Source organism: Puma concolor, chromosome E1 (genome assembly GCF_028749965.1).
Source record: "Puma concolor isolate L17-30 chromosome E1, mPumCon1.1.hap2, whole genome shotgun sequence".
Taxonomy (NCBI): domain Eukaryota; kingdom Metazoa; phylum Chordata; class Mammalia; order Carnivora; family Felidae; genus Puma; species Puma concolor.
The window spans coordinates 53,503,858-53,518,098 of NC_141680.1; the positions used below are offsets into that span (position 1 = coordinate 53,503,858).

At 40.9% G+C, this 14,241-nt stretch overlaps 1 protein-coding gene across 6 annotated transcripts in view; it reads left to right on the plus strand.

Annotated features, from left to right (window-relative positions):
• Positions 1-4,849: 4,849 nt before the first annotated feature.
• The window catches only part of KCNJ16 (potassium inwardly rectifying channel subfamily J member 16), a 56,942-nt gene continuing 47,550 nt past the window's right edge, over positions 4,850-14,241 (plus strand). For 2 of the 6 annotated variants that reach the window (XM_086687891.1, XM_086687897.1), the window contains exon 1: positions 4,885-5,005. The gene's annotated coding sequence lies outside the window, so the exon portion shown is untranslated. Of the gene's footprint in view, positions 5,006-8,127; positions 8,247-14,241 lie in introns of those variants that run through there. The other 4 variants (XM_086687888.1, XM_086687889.1, XM_086687898.1 and 1 more) reach the window with 4 other exon arrangements.

The window sequence follows — 14,241 nt, forward strand, 5'->3', positions numbered from 1 at the left end:
TAAACCTCCCAACTCTTAGGTCATGTTCTTAAGGTTTGTGAATTTGAGCCCACTTTGGGCTCTGTACTGATAGTCTGCAGCCTGCTTGGGATTCTCTCTCTCCCTCTGCCTCCTCTGCTTCTCTCTCACACTCAGGCTCTCTCTTTCTAAAATAAAAATAATTAAAAAATAATAAAACAAAGATGGATAAGACTCAGTCAGTCCTTACCCACAAGTATTTAAAATTCAGTAAATGAAATGAGGGGTGCAACAAAGGACTGTAATATATAAATTGAAGGGGACAGTGCCTTTAAAAAGTTTGTTCTTTCTTTAAAAGTTTGCGCCTGGGTGGCTCAGTCGGTTAAATGGCCGACTTTAGCTCAGGGCGTGATCTCAGTCTGTGGGTTCGAGCCCCACATGGGGTTCTGTGCTGACAGCTCAGAGCCTGGAGCCTGCTTCAGATTCTGTGCCTCCCTCTCTCTCTGCCCCTCCCCTGATCATGCTCTGTCTCTGTCTCTCTGTCTCTCTCTTTCAAAAATGAATAAACATTGAAAAAGTTTGTTCTTTCTTAAAATTATCTTTAAAATAAATTATAAGTTGATGTTTACAGTAAGCAGAGGAAGAGTTGGTAAAAGGAAACTTGAAGGAAAGATAGGATTTTTTAAAAAGATTTTTATCCCTTTACAGCAGTTGTAGGTTTACAGTAAAATTGAGAGAAGGTACAGATTTCTCATCTAGTCCCTGCCCCCACACATACATAGCTTCCTCCATCACCAGATCACTCACCAGAATAGTTCATTTATTTTTTAATCAAGAAGGAACCTACACTGACACATCATAGTCACCCAACATCCATAGTTTAACTTAGGGTTCATTCTTGGTGTTGTATATTCTATGAGTTTGGACAAATGCATAATGACATGTATTCTTCATTATGAAACCATATAGAGTGTTTTCACTGCTTTAAAAGTTCTCTGTGGTCTGCCCATTCGTGTGTCCGTGCTACTGTCCCCCAAATCTTGCTGCTGTCTCCATAGTTTTGCCTTTTCCAGAATGTCACATAGTTGGAATCATACTAAAAAGTGGAGCCTCCACTGAAAAGTGGAGCCTTTTCAGACTGGCTTCTTTCACTTAGTAATATGCATTTAAATTTTCTTCATGCTTTATTTTTTTATTTTAATTTTTTTAAGTTTACTTATTTGTTTTGAGAGAGAGAGAGTGAGTGAGTATGCATGCACAAACAGGGGAGGGGCAGAGAGAGAGAGGGAGAGAGAGAATCCCAAGCTGACTTCGCGTTGAACTCTCATGAACTGTGAGATCATGACCTGAGCCGATATCAAGATTCGCAGGCTTAACCGACAGAGCCCCCCAGATGCCCCAGCTCTTCCATTCTTTAACCACAGTTTACTTATCCATTCACCAACTAAAGAACATCGTGGTTGCTTCCAAGTTTTGACAACTATGAATAAAGCTGCTCTAAATGCCAATGTGTAGGTTTTTGTGGAAGTGTAAGTTTTTAGCTCTTTTGAGTAAAGATCCAGGGGCATAATTGCTGGATTGTACAAAAGGCAGATAAGATTTTAACTTATAGAGTTGATTTGGAGTTAACCATGTATTAATCGTTAATCAGAAAAGAGGAACATTGTCATTGGAGACTAGGGAATTGTACAGTTTAGCTAGCTCGGAGATTGGCAAACATTTTTCTGTAAAGGGCCAGAAACTATATTTTAGTTTTTGAGGGCTACATGGGCTCTGTTGAGGCTCTGAGGGACTGGACTCTACTATTGGAGAGTAAAAGCAGCCTAGACAATACGTAAATGAATGAATGTGGCTGTATTCCAATGACTTTATTTACGGATACTGAAATTTGAATTTCATATAATTTCCAAACATCACAAAATATTCTTCTTCTTTTAATTTCCCCCTCACCATTTAAACGTAAAAATTATTCTTAGCTTGCAGGCCTTACAAAAACAGGCATCAGGCTGACCAAACAAAAACAATTTGCCAATGAGAGAGCTAGATTAGTAATACCTCAATTCTACATAATAAACAGCCTCTTCGTATATTCTAACTTCTTTTTTTTAAGGTTTATTTATTTATTTTGACAGAGAGACAAAGAGAGTAGGGGAGGGGCGCCTGGGTGGTGCAGTCGGTTAAGCGTCCGACTTCAGCCAGGTCACGATCTCGCGGTCTGTGAGTTCGAGCCCCGCGACGGGCTCTGGGCTGATGGCTCAGAGCCTGGAGCCTGTTTCCGATTCTGTGTCTCCCTCTCTCTCTGCCCCTCCCCCGTTCATGCTCTGTCTCTCTCTGTCCCAAAAATAAATAAACGTCAAAGAGAGTAGGGGAGAGGCAGAGAGAGAGGGAGAGAGAGAGTCCCAAGCAGGCTCCACACTGTCAATGTGGAACCCAACATGGGGCTTGAACTCAGGAACCATGAGATCATGACCTGAGCTGAAGTTGGATGCTTAACTGACCGAGCCACCCAGGTGCCCCTCTAACTTCTCTTTAGACCATTACTAAAATTGTTGAACAACATTCAAGTACATGGTATTATTGACAAAGAGAATTATGCATCACTTAAAGTTTTTATACTTTATTAATGAATTCTTTCATCATGTTATTACTTGACAAATCTTACAACAACCAGCCCCTTCGATTTGCCTCGGTGTCTCTCTCTGTTTCAGGGAGGATTACAGTTCACCAAAGCTGACCTTCAGTGAAGTTCATTTTCAGTTAAGGTGGATGTAGGAGGCATAGACATGCAACCAAAAAGCCAACCCAGATATCATTTTCATCTGGCTTTAGAAAGTGTTTTTCTAGTTACATGTGAGTATGGGTGTGTCTGATGTTCTGGGAATTTACTTCAAACAAAGGAATGAAGCCACGCTGTGATTTTCTGACTCAGTTGGAGTTGGGAAACCATCCAATTTCTCTATCTTGCCTTCTGTCCTGCTCTTCTCTGCAGTCTTTTTTAGGCTGTGTTTAGATGTCTCATCTTCTTAGATCAATCCAAACATTCACCCAAACAAAGCCACCTTTCCTGAAATGGTCATTGCAGAGCGGAGGGTGTTATGTGTATCATGCTGTTCTTGTAAAAGTCAGATGGAATGCTAACAAAGGGAGCTCAGCTTTCAAACAAGGAAGGAGGTAAGCAGAGTAAGTGATAAAATATTCACCGAATGACCAAGTCAGACTTACTATGGCTAAACCACAATGGAAGTGGCCTCGATTAGTATGGAAATGTCCTATTTCCCCTAGCATTCAAATTGCTTTGCAAAAGAGGCAGCTTGGTGTCCAATGCCTCTCTAATATTCACTGGGAATTGAAAAGATAGGTCCCTTAGAGGATTCACTCTTCTGCCTGGTTCTGTGCAGCAGATTGCAAATTAAGTGCTCCTATCAGGATCCTCAGGTCAAGATCTAAGGTAGGTCTTCTATTTATTTTTATTATCTTCATCTTACAGATGAGACAAGTGGGATACAGAGAGGGAAAGTAGTTCCCAAGATCACAAAGCTAGTAACTGACAGCAATAACATTAAAATCCATATCTTATGTTCCTCAAGTGTTTCCACTTTTAGAAATGGAAACAGGGGCACCTGGGTGGCTCAGTTGGTTAAGCATCTGACTCTGGATTTTGGCTCAGGTCCTGATCTCACAGTTTGTGAGTTCGAGCCTTGCATTGGCTCTAGGCTGGCAGTGTGGAGGCTGGTCAGGATTCTCTCTCTCTCTCTCTCTCTCTCTCTCTCTCTGTCTCTCTCTGTCTCTCTCTGTCTCTCTCTTCTCCTCTCTCTCTCTCTCTGTCTGCCCCTCCCCAGCTCTCTCTCTCTCTCAAAGAATAAATAAACGTTAAATAAATTAATAAATAAAAATGGAAACAAAAACCAAACAAGCTCAAAATGGCAACTGTGGTCAGACCCCGGAAATGGCGCCTTAAATTTGGAGGGCTAACCAAACTGGATGGGGCCTCCTAGATCCCCTAGCTACTGATGCTCTTCAGAGTAAAGAAATATATTAATTCCTTGTCTACACAATCTTCCTTTTTGGCTCTTGTGGGTATAACTCTCTCAGGTTTGCAAGAGCTTAAGATGTTATTTATTTAGTTTCTTGTGGCTTCCTTTCACATTTTTCTGGACCTTTCTCCTGACTCTACCCTTTTAAAGCCACCTCTTCACTTATTCGATTTTCTGACTTATGGTCAACCAACCTGACCACATGACCACTCGCCATTTCATTTAATGTCTTAGGATCTGTTGCTGGGACAGAGTAACTATCAGACTGAACCTTGTGCATTGACCCGCAGCTTGTGTTTTTTATTAATCATTTCTGTCCTAAGCTCTGATCCTTGGGATTGGGGGAGGGAACACCCTCTGGCTTCAATCTCTATCTTCCATTTATCAGGGCTCATTCAACTGGTTCTTTGGAACCGTGCTGCACATGCTCATGCTGGTTCTTTGGAACCGTGCTGCACGTGGTAACTAATCATTAAAGGAATGAATGGATGCTTAGCTCTTTCTAACTGTCCTGTCTCAGTTTTCATTGGCATTTGATCTCAACCCTCACCTACTAAGAGGTAGACAAAGAGTTCTGGTAAAAAGTTTCTTTGTTCTTCTCCCCCTCCAGGCAGGAGCGTTTCCATAGGTTAGGTCTCAACAACCCTGTTTGTAAATATTTGTCGAACGTATTTCTGGCCCAGGAAATTCTTCCTCCTTTATATCCCTGACCTCATGAAAACTTAGGGTATGCTTGAATGCCCTTCATGCTGTACCTCCCCCAGAGGGACAGGGGTGGTGAGGTAACTAACCTCTGTCTCAGCTGACTGGCTATCGCCTGCTTTATAAGATGCCAAGGGCTACCTATGTCGATTCTCAGGTGGAATTGTAGGAACAAACCTGTGTCAATGGTTAACTCAGGTTCTTGGTGTCTGGAGTTTTTCTTTCCTTTATTATTAACTAAAGGACATTTTTACCATTGCTCAGCTGGGAGCACCCAGCTTGTAGATCTTCTGTGGGGACAGTGAATAAAGGTAAGCATTTGCTCAGTTTTTGTTATTATACAAAGTCATTCAGCCTATGCTTTACTCATGCTGGCTTCTGTATGGGGCAACCAATGCTCCGTGCCCAGCAATGTCAATGTCAATGTTGAGTTAAATGCAATTAAGATAATTTATTTTCCTGTGCAAGTGCTTTAATAAGTAGGAGTCATTGTGTCGTATTCTTTGAGTTCTTTTGAGGCTTTGGTCAAAAATGCTCTCAAACTGGTCTTTACAGGGTTTATTAAACAGCTTTTACGTGACACTATACATGTATATATCTAAAAGGGACTTTATCGTATTCCATATTCAATACCAGATGGAGAATTCTATAATTTCTTTCAAAAGCAAACGATTGCATCCTGTGCAAATGTATATACATTTGTGGATAGATAGCTTCCAACATTGAAATGTGCTTTTACACACCCCCTCAAAAAGCTTAAAGAAAAATAGGTTAATTTTTTCTGAGAATTGTAAATAATGATATGAGAGGAAACAAAAACATGCATGCTGAGACTTATTTTAAAATCCTCCTTTTTGCCAATTGCTTGTGTGAAGCCAATTTTTTTGAGGTAAGCTCTGTGCCCAGTGTGGGGCTTGAATTCATGACCCTGAGATCAAGAGTAGCAAGTTTTACACACTGAAAAGCTAGGCGACCATTTTTAGGTTCCTTTCAACATAAATTAGAAATAGAGAATTTTCTGTTGTCGTGTTTACTGTCGTCTCTCTAAAGCTTCCCGCCCCTCTCCTTGTGCATTAAAATCTTAGAAAGTTGTGTCTCTGAGCATTTATTTAGAGACGTGTGGACATGTTGATCTTTGTCCTCTGGATACTACGAATTCTCTATCACATATAATCAAATTGTTTCTGTTGGTGGTGGATACGGGTGGTAGGCAAGAACTTTTCTACCAACCAGGTGGATTTTGATCAGGTGCATCAAACTCTTAGATGGTCATAGGAACTGAAAGGTCCTTGGGGAAATAGAACTGGAGTATTTCTGCTGAATACTGTTACAGCTGGTCAAGAGTCAGAGCCTTAGGAAGAAAGAATAATGTGTTTTTGCCACTTTACTTTGGATATTGTAGGCCAACCACTCCCTATGTCAGATTTTAACCAGTAGAGTCATATGAAGAACCTAAAGCACAGCTGGTTTGCAGAATGCCATTTAAGAAGTTCTTGAAATGAAGCCAGATCATTTAAAAATGAACAGGGTCCAGAGTTCAAGTGCATTCAAATCAGCAGAAGAAGAGAAAGAGGGAGGAAGAGAGACAGACAGATACAGAGCCAGTGAAAGAGAAGGAGGAAGATATAGTGAGGGAATGAAAGTAACTGGTAGATGTAACTCCTGCTTGTGATTATTTTTAGAACATGAGAAGTGTGGTAAATCCAAGGCATTAGTCTCACACAAAACAAGACCAGGACCACATTTGAAACCGGAAGAAAAGACCCTAGTGGGAGGGGGTACTCAGCATACTATTTTAACGCACTTTCCTAAGTAAGCATATTTTGACTTGCAAGAGAACAAGAATCTTCAAAGACATTGAAAACGATGTGTCTTCCGTTATACGTATACACACATTTTACATATGTATGTATAGACGTATACTCCCATGCATATGTATATATAGTATACATACATATACTATCCATTATACCTAGTGGTGAGTCCAAGTGAAGGCTTGGATATCAACTAGTTGAGAATTAGAAATCGACCAAAAGCGTAATTTTGGGGAAAACGATAGACATATAAACGGTATGTAGAGTAAATATTTGGTATCAAAACAACCCATATATGTAGGTGAACCTCTTTTGAATCTGTAAAACTCATCATCTGAACAAACTGTGCAGCTTTTGTCCCATATGAATGTATCATCAAATATCCTACGCTACTTTCCTGTTCTAGGAACGCTGGCCCTCGAACCTAACTTTAGGCATAAAATGTATCTACTTCACATTACCACACAGTACCCTACCTTTTCTAATCCCAATGATATTGAGAGCCAATAGGCTTGATACAAAGGACAAAGAGGAAATGCCCCCAAAAGATCCCTCATGTGTGTTCATTGGAGTGGATTGGATGTATCTGAGGACACACAGGTTGCCAATAGCCTCTTCCTATGAACCTGTGAGTGATGTTTTGTCCGTGGATATTGGTTTTAACAAACCAAGTGGGAGCCTATCATCATAGCTCCATTACTCTGGGTGACTGAAGGCTTAGCCCTTAAGAATCTACCCTGATTCTTTTTATAAAGTGGTGCCTGGCACTGCTCTTCTTTTCTAGGCACACAAAATAATGTCACATTGGTAAAAACAGTTCTTCCAGAATGGAGGAAATTTTATCTGCTTTTTCCATGAGTAAATTGTTTTTCTTTTTGGGGGGATAATGGGAAGGAAATAAGTTAATTTTCTTTGGAGGGCAGTGACCTGCGTTTTGTTTGTGGAAAAGGAAATTCCGGAATTCTCCCTCTCTCTTTTTCTTTTCTTCTCTTTTTTCTACCATCATAGTCTGAACCCCTTAGCCCCTGTGAGACACTGACATCGAGATGATGGGTCATCCTGTCATTTCCCTGATTTGCTTAGTGCTACACTTAGGAAGAGGTGTTTTCTCTGATTTATTCATTGATTGATTCTCTCAGCAAATATTTAGTAAGTGACAAAACAGTCCTAAAGCCTAAGCGTTGCGTGGGAGATTGTTTATTGCAGTGAAACCACTTTCTTTGGGAATTTAAGACAAGTGAAGGAGGAAAAACAGATGATTTGTCAATGCATAATAGGTCATGCAGTCAACAAAAATGTATTGACTGACTACTCTGTGCCAGGCATTGATTACACATATATTGATGAAAAGGACATACTGATGAAAAGAAAAACACAAAAATTCCTACCTTTATGAATCTCACATTTTAGTAGATGTTGGGGAAGACTATCGATAAGTAAAATTAAAATCATGTTAGTGACGATAAGCAGTACAGAGGAAAACATGATGGATGAAGGAATTACTGTGGAACGATGGTGGAGGAGTGAGAATATTGTATTCGTTATCTATTGCCGTGTAACAAATTTCCCCACAACTGTGTCTCAGAGCAACAATCATTTGTCATCTCCCAACTTTCTAGGTCAGGAATCCAGGTTGATCTGGGTCCTCTGGAACACATGCTGCAGTCAAAGTGTCTATTGGGACTAACCATCTCAAGCCTTGCATGGGGGAAGATTCTCTTCCAAGCTCAATCACATGGTACTTGGCAGGATTGGTTCTTTTGGGGGAGTTGGAGGGGGGGGGCCTCCATTCTCCACCAGTTGTTGGCGAGAGTCCTTCCTGAGTTCCTTGCCATGTGGGCCTCTCCATAAAATATCCAAAACATGGCAGCTGGTTTCCATTAGAGCAAGCAGCAAGTAAACAAGACAGAGACAGAGTCTTTTTCAAACCTAATCTTGAAAGTGACATCCCTTCGGTTTGGCCAAATTCTATTTATTAGAAGTGAGTCACTTATTCCAGCCAACACTCAGGGGGAGGGGATTTCACAAGAACATGAACTCCAGGAGGCAGGGATCATAGGGAGCCATCTTCAAACCTGCCTATCACAGGTTTGCATTTTTAAATACAAGTGTCAAGGAGAACTTCACCAAGTAGGTGATATTTGACCAAAGACCTGGAGGTGGTGAGAAAGTGAGCAATATGGATACCTTGGAGAAGAGCAATTCAGATAAATGGAAGAGCCAGTGCAAGACTCCGAGTGTGCCTGGCATGTCTGAGAGATGGCAAGGAGACCAGCATAGCTGAAGCAAAGTTGCAAGGGGAAGGGTAGTAGTAGATGAGGTCATGGAGATGTGCCAGAATTTTTTTCCAAAATGGAGAGGATTCTGCAAGCTAAGTGTGTCAAGAGATGGTGTTTTGAGATGTTATAAAAGAGCAGGGGGAGGTGTAAATTTTAATAGCTATAAAGACAGTGAGGAAGAGTATTGTAGATGGTAGGCAGGTGATGTGGATGAAGAAAATACACAAGTGGGGATGAGGGTAAATGAAGACGTGGCCCCTCTAGTTTGACCAATGGAATAATGAAAAGGTATCTTTTTTTTTTTTTTAAATTTTTTGAATGTTTATTTATTCTTGAGAGAGAAAGAGAGAGAGCAGGGGAGGGGCAGAGCGAGAGAGGGACACAGAATCAGAAGCACAGAACTGTCAGCACAGAATCTGATGTGGGGCTCGAACTCACAACCCGTGAGATTATGACCTGGGCCGAAGTCAGATGCCCAGCCAACTGAGCCACCCAGGCGCCCCTGAAAAGGTATCTTCACATGAAGACTGTGCTGAGGCCAAAGACTTGCTCACCAAATGAGACTTGTAAGAAACGTTCAGTCTCATCACGACAGAAACCATGCCTTCGTTGGCCCATCCCAGCTGTTGCCAATAGACAGCGGGCTCCAAAGCAAAAGGACTTTTCTTGGGCAGAAAACAGTATCGAAGGCTTTCTCCAAATGCCTCTCCCCTGATTAGGATGTGCTCTTCTCTTCGATTTTAGCAAATAATGACCATAGGCCATCCATCAGTCTTAGCATCTTCAAATGGTTCCTTTGTTGGAATCATGGGAATAAGGGCTCTAAACAGACAGTACTTCTGAGATGCATTTTGTCTTAATCGAATCTGGCTGCTGTATCAAAAATACTACCCATGGGGCGCCTGGGTGGCGCAGTCGGTTAAGCGTCCGACTTCAGCCAGGTCACGATCTCACGGTCCGTGAGTTCGAGCCCCGCGTCAGGCTCTGGGCTGATGGCTCGGAGCCTGGAGCCTGTTTCCGATTCTGTGTCTCCCTCTCTCTCTGCCCCTCCCCCGTTCATGCTCTGTCTCTCTCTCTGTCCCAAAAATAAATAAAAAACGTTGAAAAAAAAAATTAAAAAAAAATACTACAGATTTGGCAGCTTAAGCAACAAACATTTATTTCTCACAGCCCTGGAGGCTGGAAGTTTAGTATCAAGGTGCCAGCATATTCAGTGTCTGGTGAGACCCATTTTCTGGTTCATGGAGGGCCATCCTCTCACTGGATCCTCACATGGCAGAGGAGGCAAGAGAGCTTTCTGGGGTCTCTTTCGTAAGGGCACTGATCCCATTCATGAGAGCTTCACCCTTATGACCTAATCACCTCCCCCAAAGCTCTACCTCCTAATACCATCACATTAGGGATTAGGATTCGATGTATGGGTTTTGATAGGACACACACATTTCATCCACAGCATCTATTAGCATTGAAATAAACTCAGATCAGTTATTTTTGTTCATGGTTTCTAGGCCCAAGAACTCAGGCTTGTCTACTCTCTGAAAGGCATCACACTGAAACATTCCTATGTAGAGACAGTTGCATCCTGCTATCTTAGCTGGCTAGCCTCAGTGGACTTGGAGGAGAATTCTTACCTTTATTCTTTAGGCCGCGTGTACCCTGGACTTTGTGGTTATTAAATGTAAGGAGCGGATGACTTAATTTTTCTTATAGCTGCTCTTGCACAAAAAAGATGGGATCAACTGTTTTCCTCCAGGGTTTTCTACTCTGAAATCAAGGATTCAGACACAAAATGTGTATAGCATTTTAAAGAGGCTTTTCCCTTTGAAATGCAACTTTTTCTAGTTACCTGGGACCCAAAGTGTATTTTATTATGGTGACTTTTAAGTTTTCACTATATTCCCTTCTAAATTAGAACCATGTTCACATGCAATCAATAATCTTTTATTCAGTCTGGATACAAAGATAACAAAACCTTGGTCCCTGCCCTCAGCCTGGCAGAAAAAGGCAGGTCTGTACGTAATTAAGGGCAATTCAATGGCCTAGTACCATGATAAAATAAGATAGGATTAGCACATCAACCCATTGAACTTTTTCTCAGGAAAGCAATAGGGCTACTTAAGCCTTGTTTGGGGCCTGTGGGTGTTGTTCAGGGTGTGCTTCTAGAATGTAGAATGTTAGACATGGATGTTGTTTTTACTATGAGCTGTTTTACAAACTTTTTCATTGCCTTACATTTGTCATCTTCCTTTCCCTAAGTTTGGTAACTGTATTAGTCAGGGTTCTCCAGAAAAACAGAACCAATAGGGTATACAAAGCAGGCGAGAGAGAAAAAGAGACTTACTCTAAAGAGTGGGTCATGTGACCGGGAGGGCTGGCAAGTCTGAAATCTGCAGGTTAGGGGGCAGGTTGGAAGTGAAGGCAAGAGTTGATATTGTAGTCCTGAGTCCAAAATGTGCAGGTTAAACCAGTGGGCAGGCAATTTAGACACAGTTTCTTATATTGCAGTCTTGAGGTAGAATTGCTTCTCCTCTGGGAAGCCTCAAATTTTACTCTTAATCCTTTCCACTGCTTGGATGTGGGCCACACGTATTTTGGAGGGTCGTGTGCTTTGCTGAAAGTCTACTTATTGTAAGTGCTAATCACATCTAACAAATATCTTCACAAAAGCATCCGGAGTGATGATCGGCCAAACAACTTGACACCATAACTTAGCCATGCTGATGTAGAAAATTAACCTTCAAAGTGACATAGAGCATTTTCACCCGGATTGTATTTTGTCATACAGGCATTATGAGAGTTTGAAGCTTCAGTTTCTGTAAAAAGATTAAGAACCAGACTTTGTTAGTTACTCCATTTTAAATTTCAAAGAATAGATATGCCTAAAAACGCCATCATTTGGTTATAGAAGTATCCATTAATTTCATGCAGTATTTTCAGTGCTGCAGCTTTTTAACACGCAGTTTGGTCAAAGACAAAGTAATTTCTCTCAATGGAGGCAAAGAATAAGTTACTTTAAAAGACATCCATTGTCTGTCCTTCCGATGGCATTGTCTCTTCTTCAATTGACTTCACAGTCTACACCATACTTTCCAACTATTATATATTCTCTCCTATATTTTCATGCAGTTTATTTTTCATGTGTCTGAGTCCTATTTCCAAATGACTATGTTCATAGTAGTAATGATGTGCCAGGAACTATGGAGAAGCCACAAGGTAAACGTGGCGTACTTTTTAGAAGCATTAGTTTAACTCAAGAATTTCGAAGGAGAACAAGAGGGATTAAATAATTTAACTGATAAGCAGTTTAATTATTTTTGTAATTCAGGTTATTCTGAGATTTATATCAGTATTGAAAACTAGCATAGATTTTGAAGAAAAATAATAAGACCAGAACATTGTGAGCTTGAGCTCAATCTTTTGTATTATATTCTCAGATCCCCTAGGATTTGGGGTAGGGATAAGGGGAACATACTCATTTCTCTTATGGTTTTTTTTTTCAGGTTTTTCTTTTAATGGAAAATTTTTGAGAAGTACTATTAAAGGATGATTTTTGTGAGACCAAATTCTTGGGTTAGGTTACTACTTGATTAGTTAGTTGGCTCTGCCCCAGAAAAATATCTACTCACCCACAAACTTGGCCAGTCTTTTCACAACTATGTGCTCTTCACATCTCATGTGAGACTTTTCCAAACAATGGGTAATTCAGGACATTCTGTCTCTACTTTGGGAAAATAATCCAAAATAACCTCACAAAACAAGGCACCTAGCATAGTGGCTGGGCCGCAAAAATTTTTCAGTAGATCTCTGATCCAGGGCTCTCCTAGAGAGAAGCTGGCATATCAATTCTGCTGTACAAGAGCTGAATAGCTCGTGCCGACTAGCACTTATCTGAATGACACGCTCAAACATCATTGATGAGATATTAGGTTATTAACTGACCTTCTAGTGCTCTGGTAATGTACTACTGAGTTCTATTTATAGATGGTTCAGTAAAATCCTTCCCTGGTCTGGCAACTACCATTGAGAAGGTGCCAGAATATTAAAGACTATGAGCCATACAGCAGGATTGTCGCAGCAAGAAACATGTTCCTTTCGTATGCTTAACTTGGCTTTTGTTTAGGTCAGAATTGAGCCAACTTGTGGGTGGTTAGAGAACACTCAAGGAGAAAGTGGTGTGACTAATTGGAGAAACGTTACACATATTTAAATTTAGGCTTTGTCGAAATAGAAGGTGGTTTTATTTCCTCATGACTAACGTTTTATTTGGCTGTATTCGATAACAATATTGAGCTGATGATAAGATCGCACCATTTGCATTAGGAGTTGAAAAGCTAAAAAAGAACTTTCAGAGAACTTAAACTAAGCAAAGCAAAATCACAAACAAGCAGACCTGAACAAAACCAAACAGAGGCGGAATGTACTGTGTTTTACACTCACAGGAGTTAAGTATGATGGAAATCCGGACAAGGTTTCCACGCATTATATTGCTATAGAAAGATTGTTTTGTGTGTGCGTCTCCTGCACAACTGCATCAAATCATTCCTGTTCTTTGCTGGTGTAGACAGTGGGCATCATTTCTCCATTTGCGCGTGAAATTTGGTTGTGATCTGTTGGAGGAGCTTGTGCAGCGGAGGCACAGGAGTACAGCCTGAGCAGAGCGAGGCGTTGAGTGGAAGTCCAGGTTGTGTCCTGTAGACATTAGCTGTTCAGAGTCACCATGCTTCTTTTTGTGTGCGTGAGAAAAGTAAGAGACTCTCTTAATTATACACAAATGAATACCATGGTAATCGCCATATCATTAGTACCGTATTGTGGATGGTTATTTTAGGCATCAAAATAATAGCATTTGGTAACCCCATTGCCATTCAATGGGCAGAATGTTGTCATCTGTTACACTTTGGTGTCTTGAACTGAACAAATGGCACCTCCATTCTTCTAAGTTAGCGTGCAGTGCTCATTCCACTGGGCACTGGGTATATAAAGATAGACCTATCAGTTGGTTGCCAATGGTAAAGTCAAAACCTAGCAAAAAAGACACAGGCAGAAAAATCAACTGTGCCTGGGGAATTGAGAGAAGCTTTATGGTGCATGTAATGTATGTGTTTTAGCTGAAAGAAGAAATGTCTGCTTGATTTATAAAGAACCTGACATGTTTGGAAGAATGTGAGACGTTCTGTGGTTGGCACATAGAGTTTTCAGGTGAGGGTGAAGGCAGAGCGGAAATAAATGGAATAAAAAGTGGGTATGTATGACCTAGGTAGTAGCTTGCATGCGAAGGATATTTATAGGGTCCACCCTTCTCCCCCAAATCACTCAAGACTATAGTCCTAAGACTGAACTAGCTCCCTATTACCTGGGACTGATTCTAGGAAAGGGGCAGGATTTAATAGGGAATGTGGAGAACAGAGAGGAGGGCGGACAAACTAATTAGTGATGTTTTTCTCCCTTATAGAG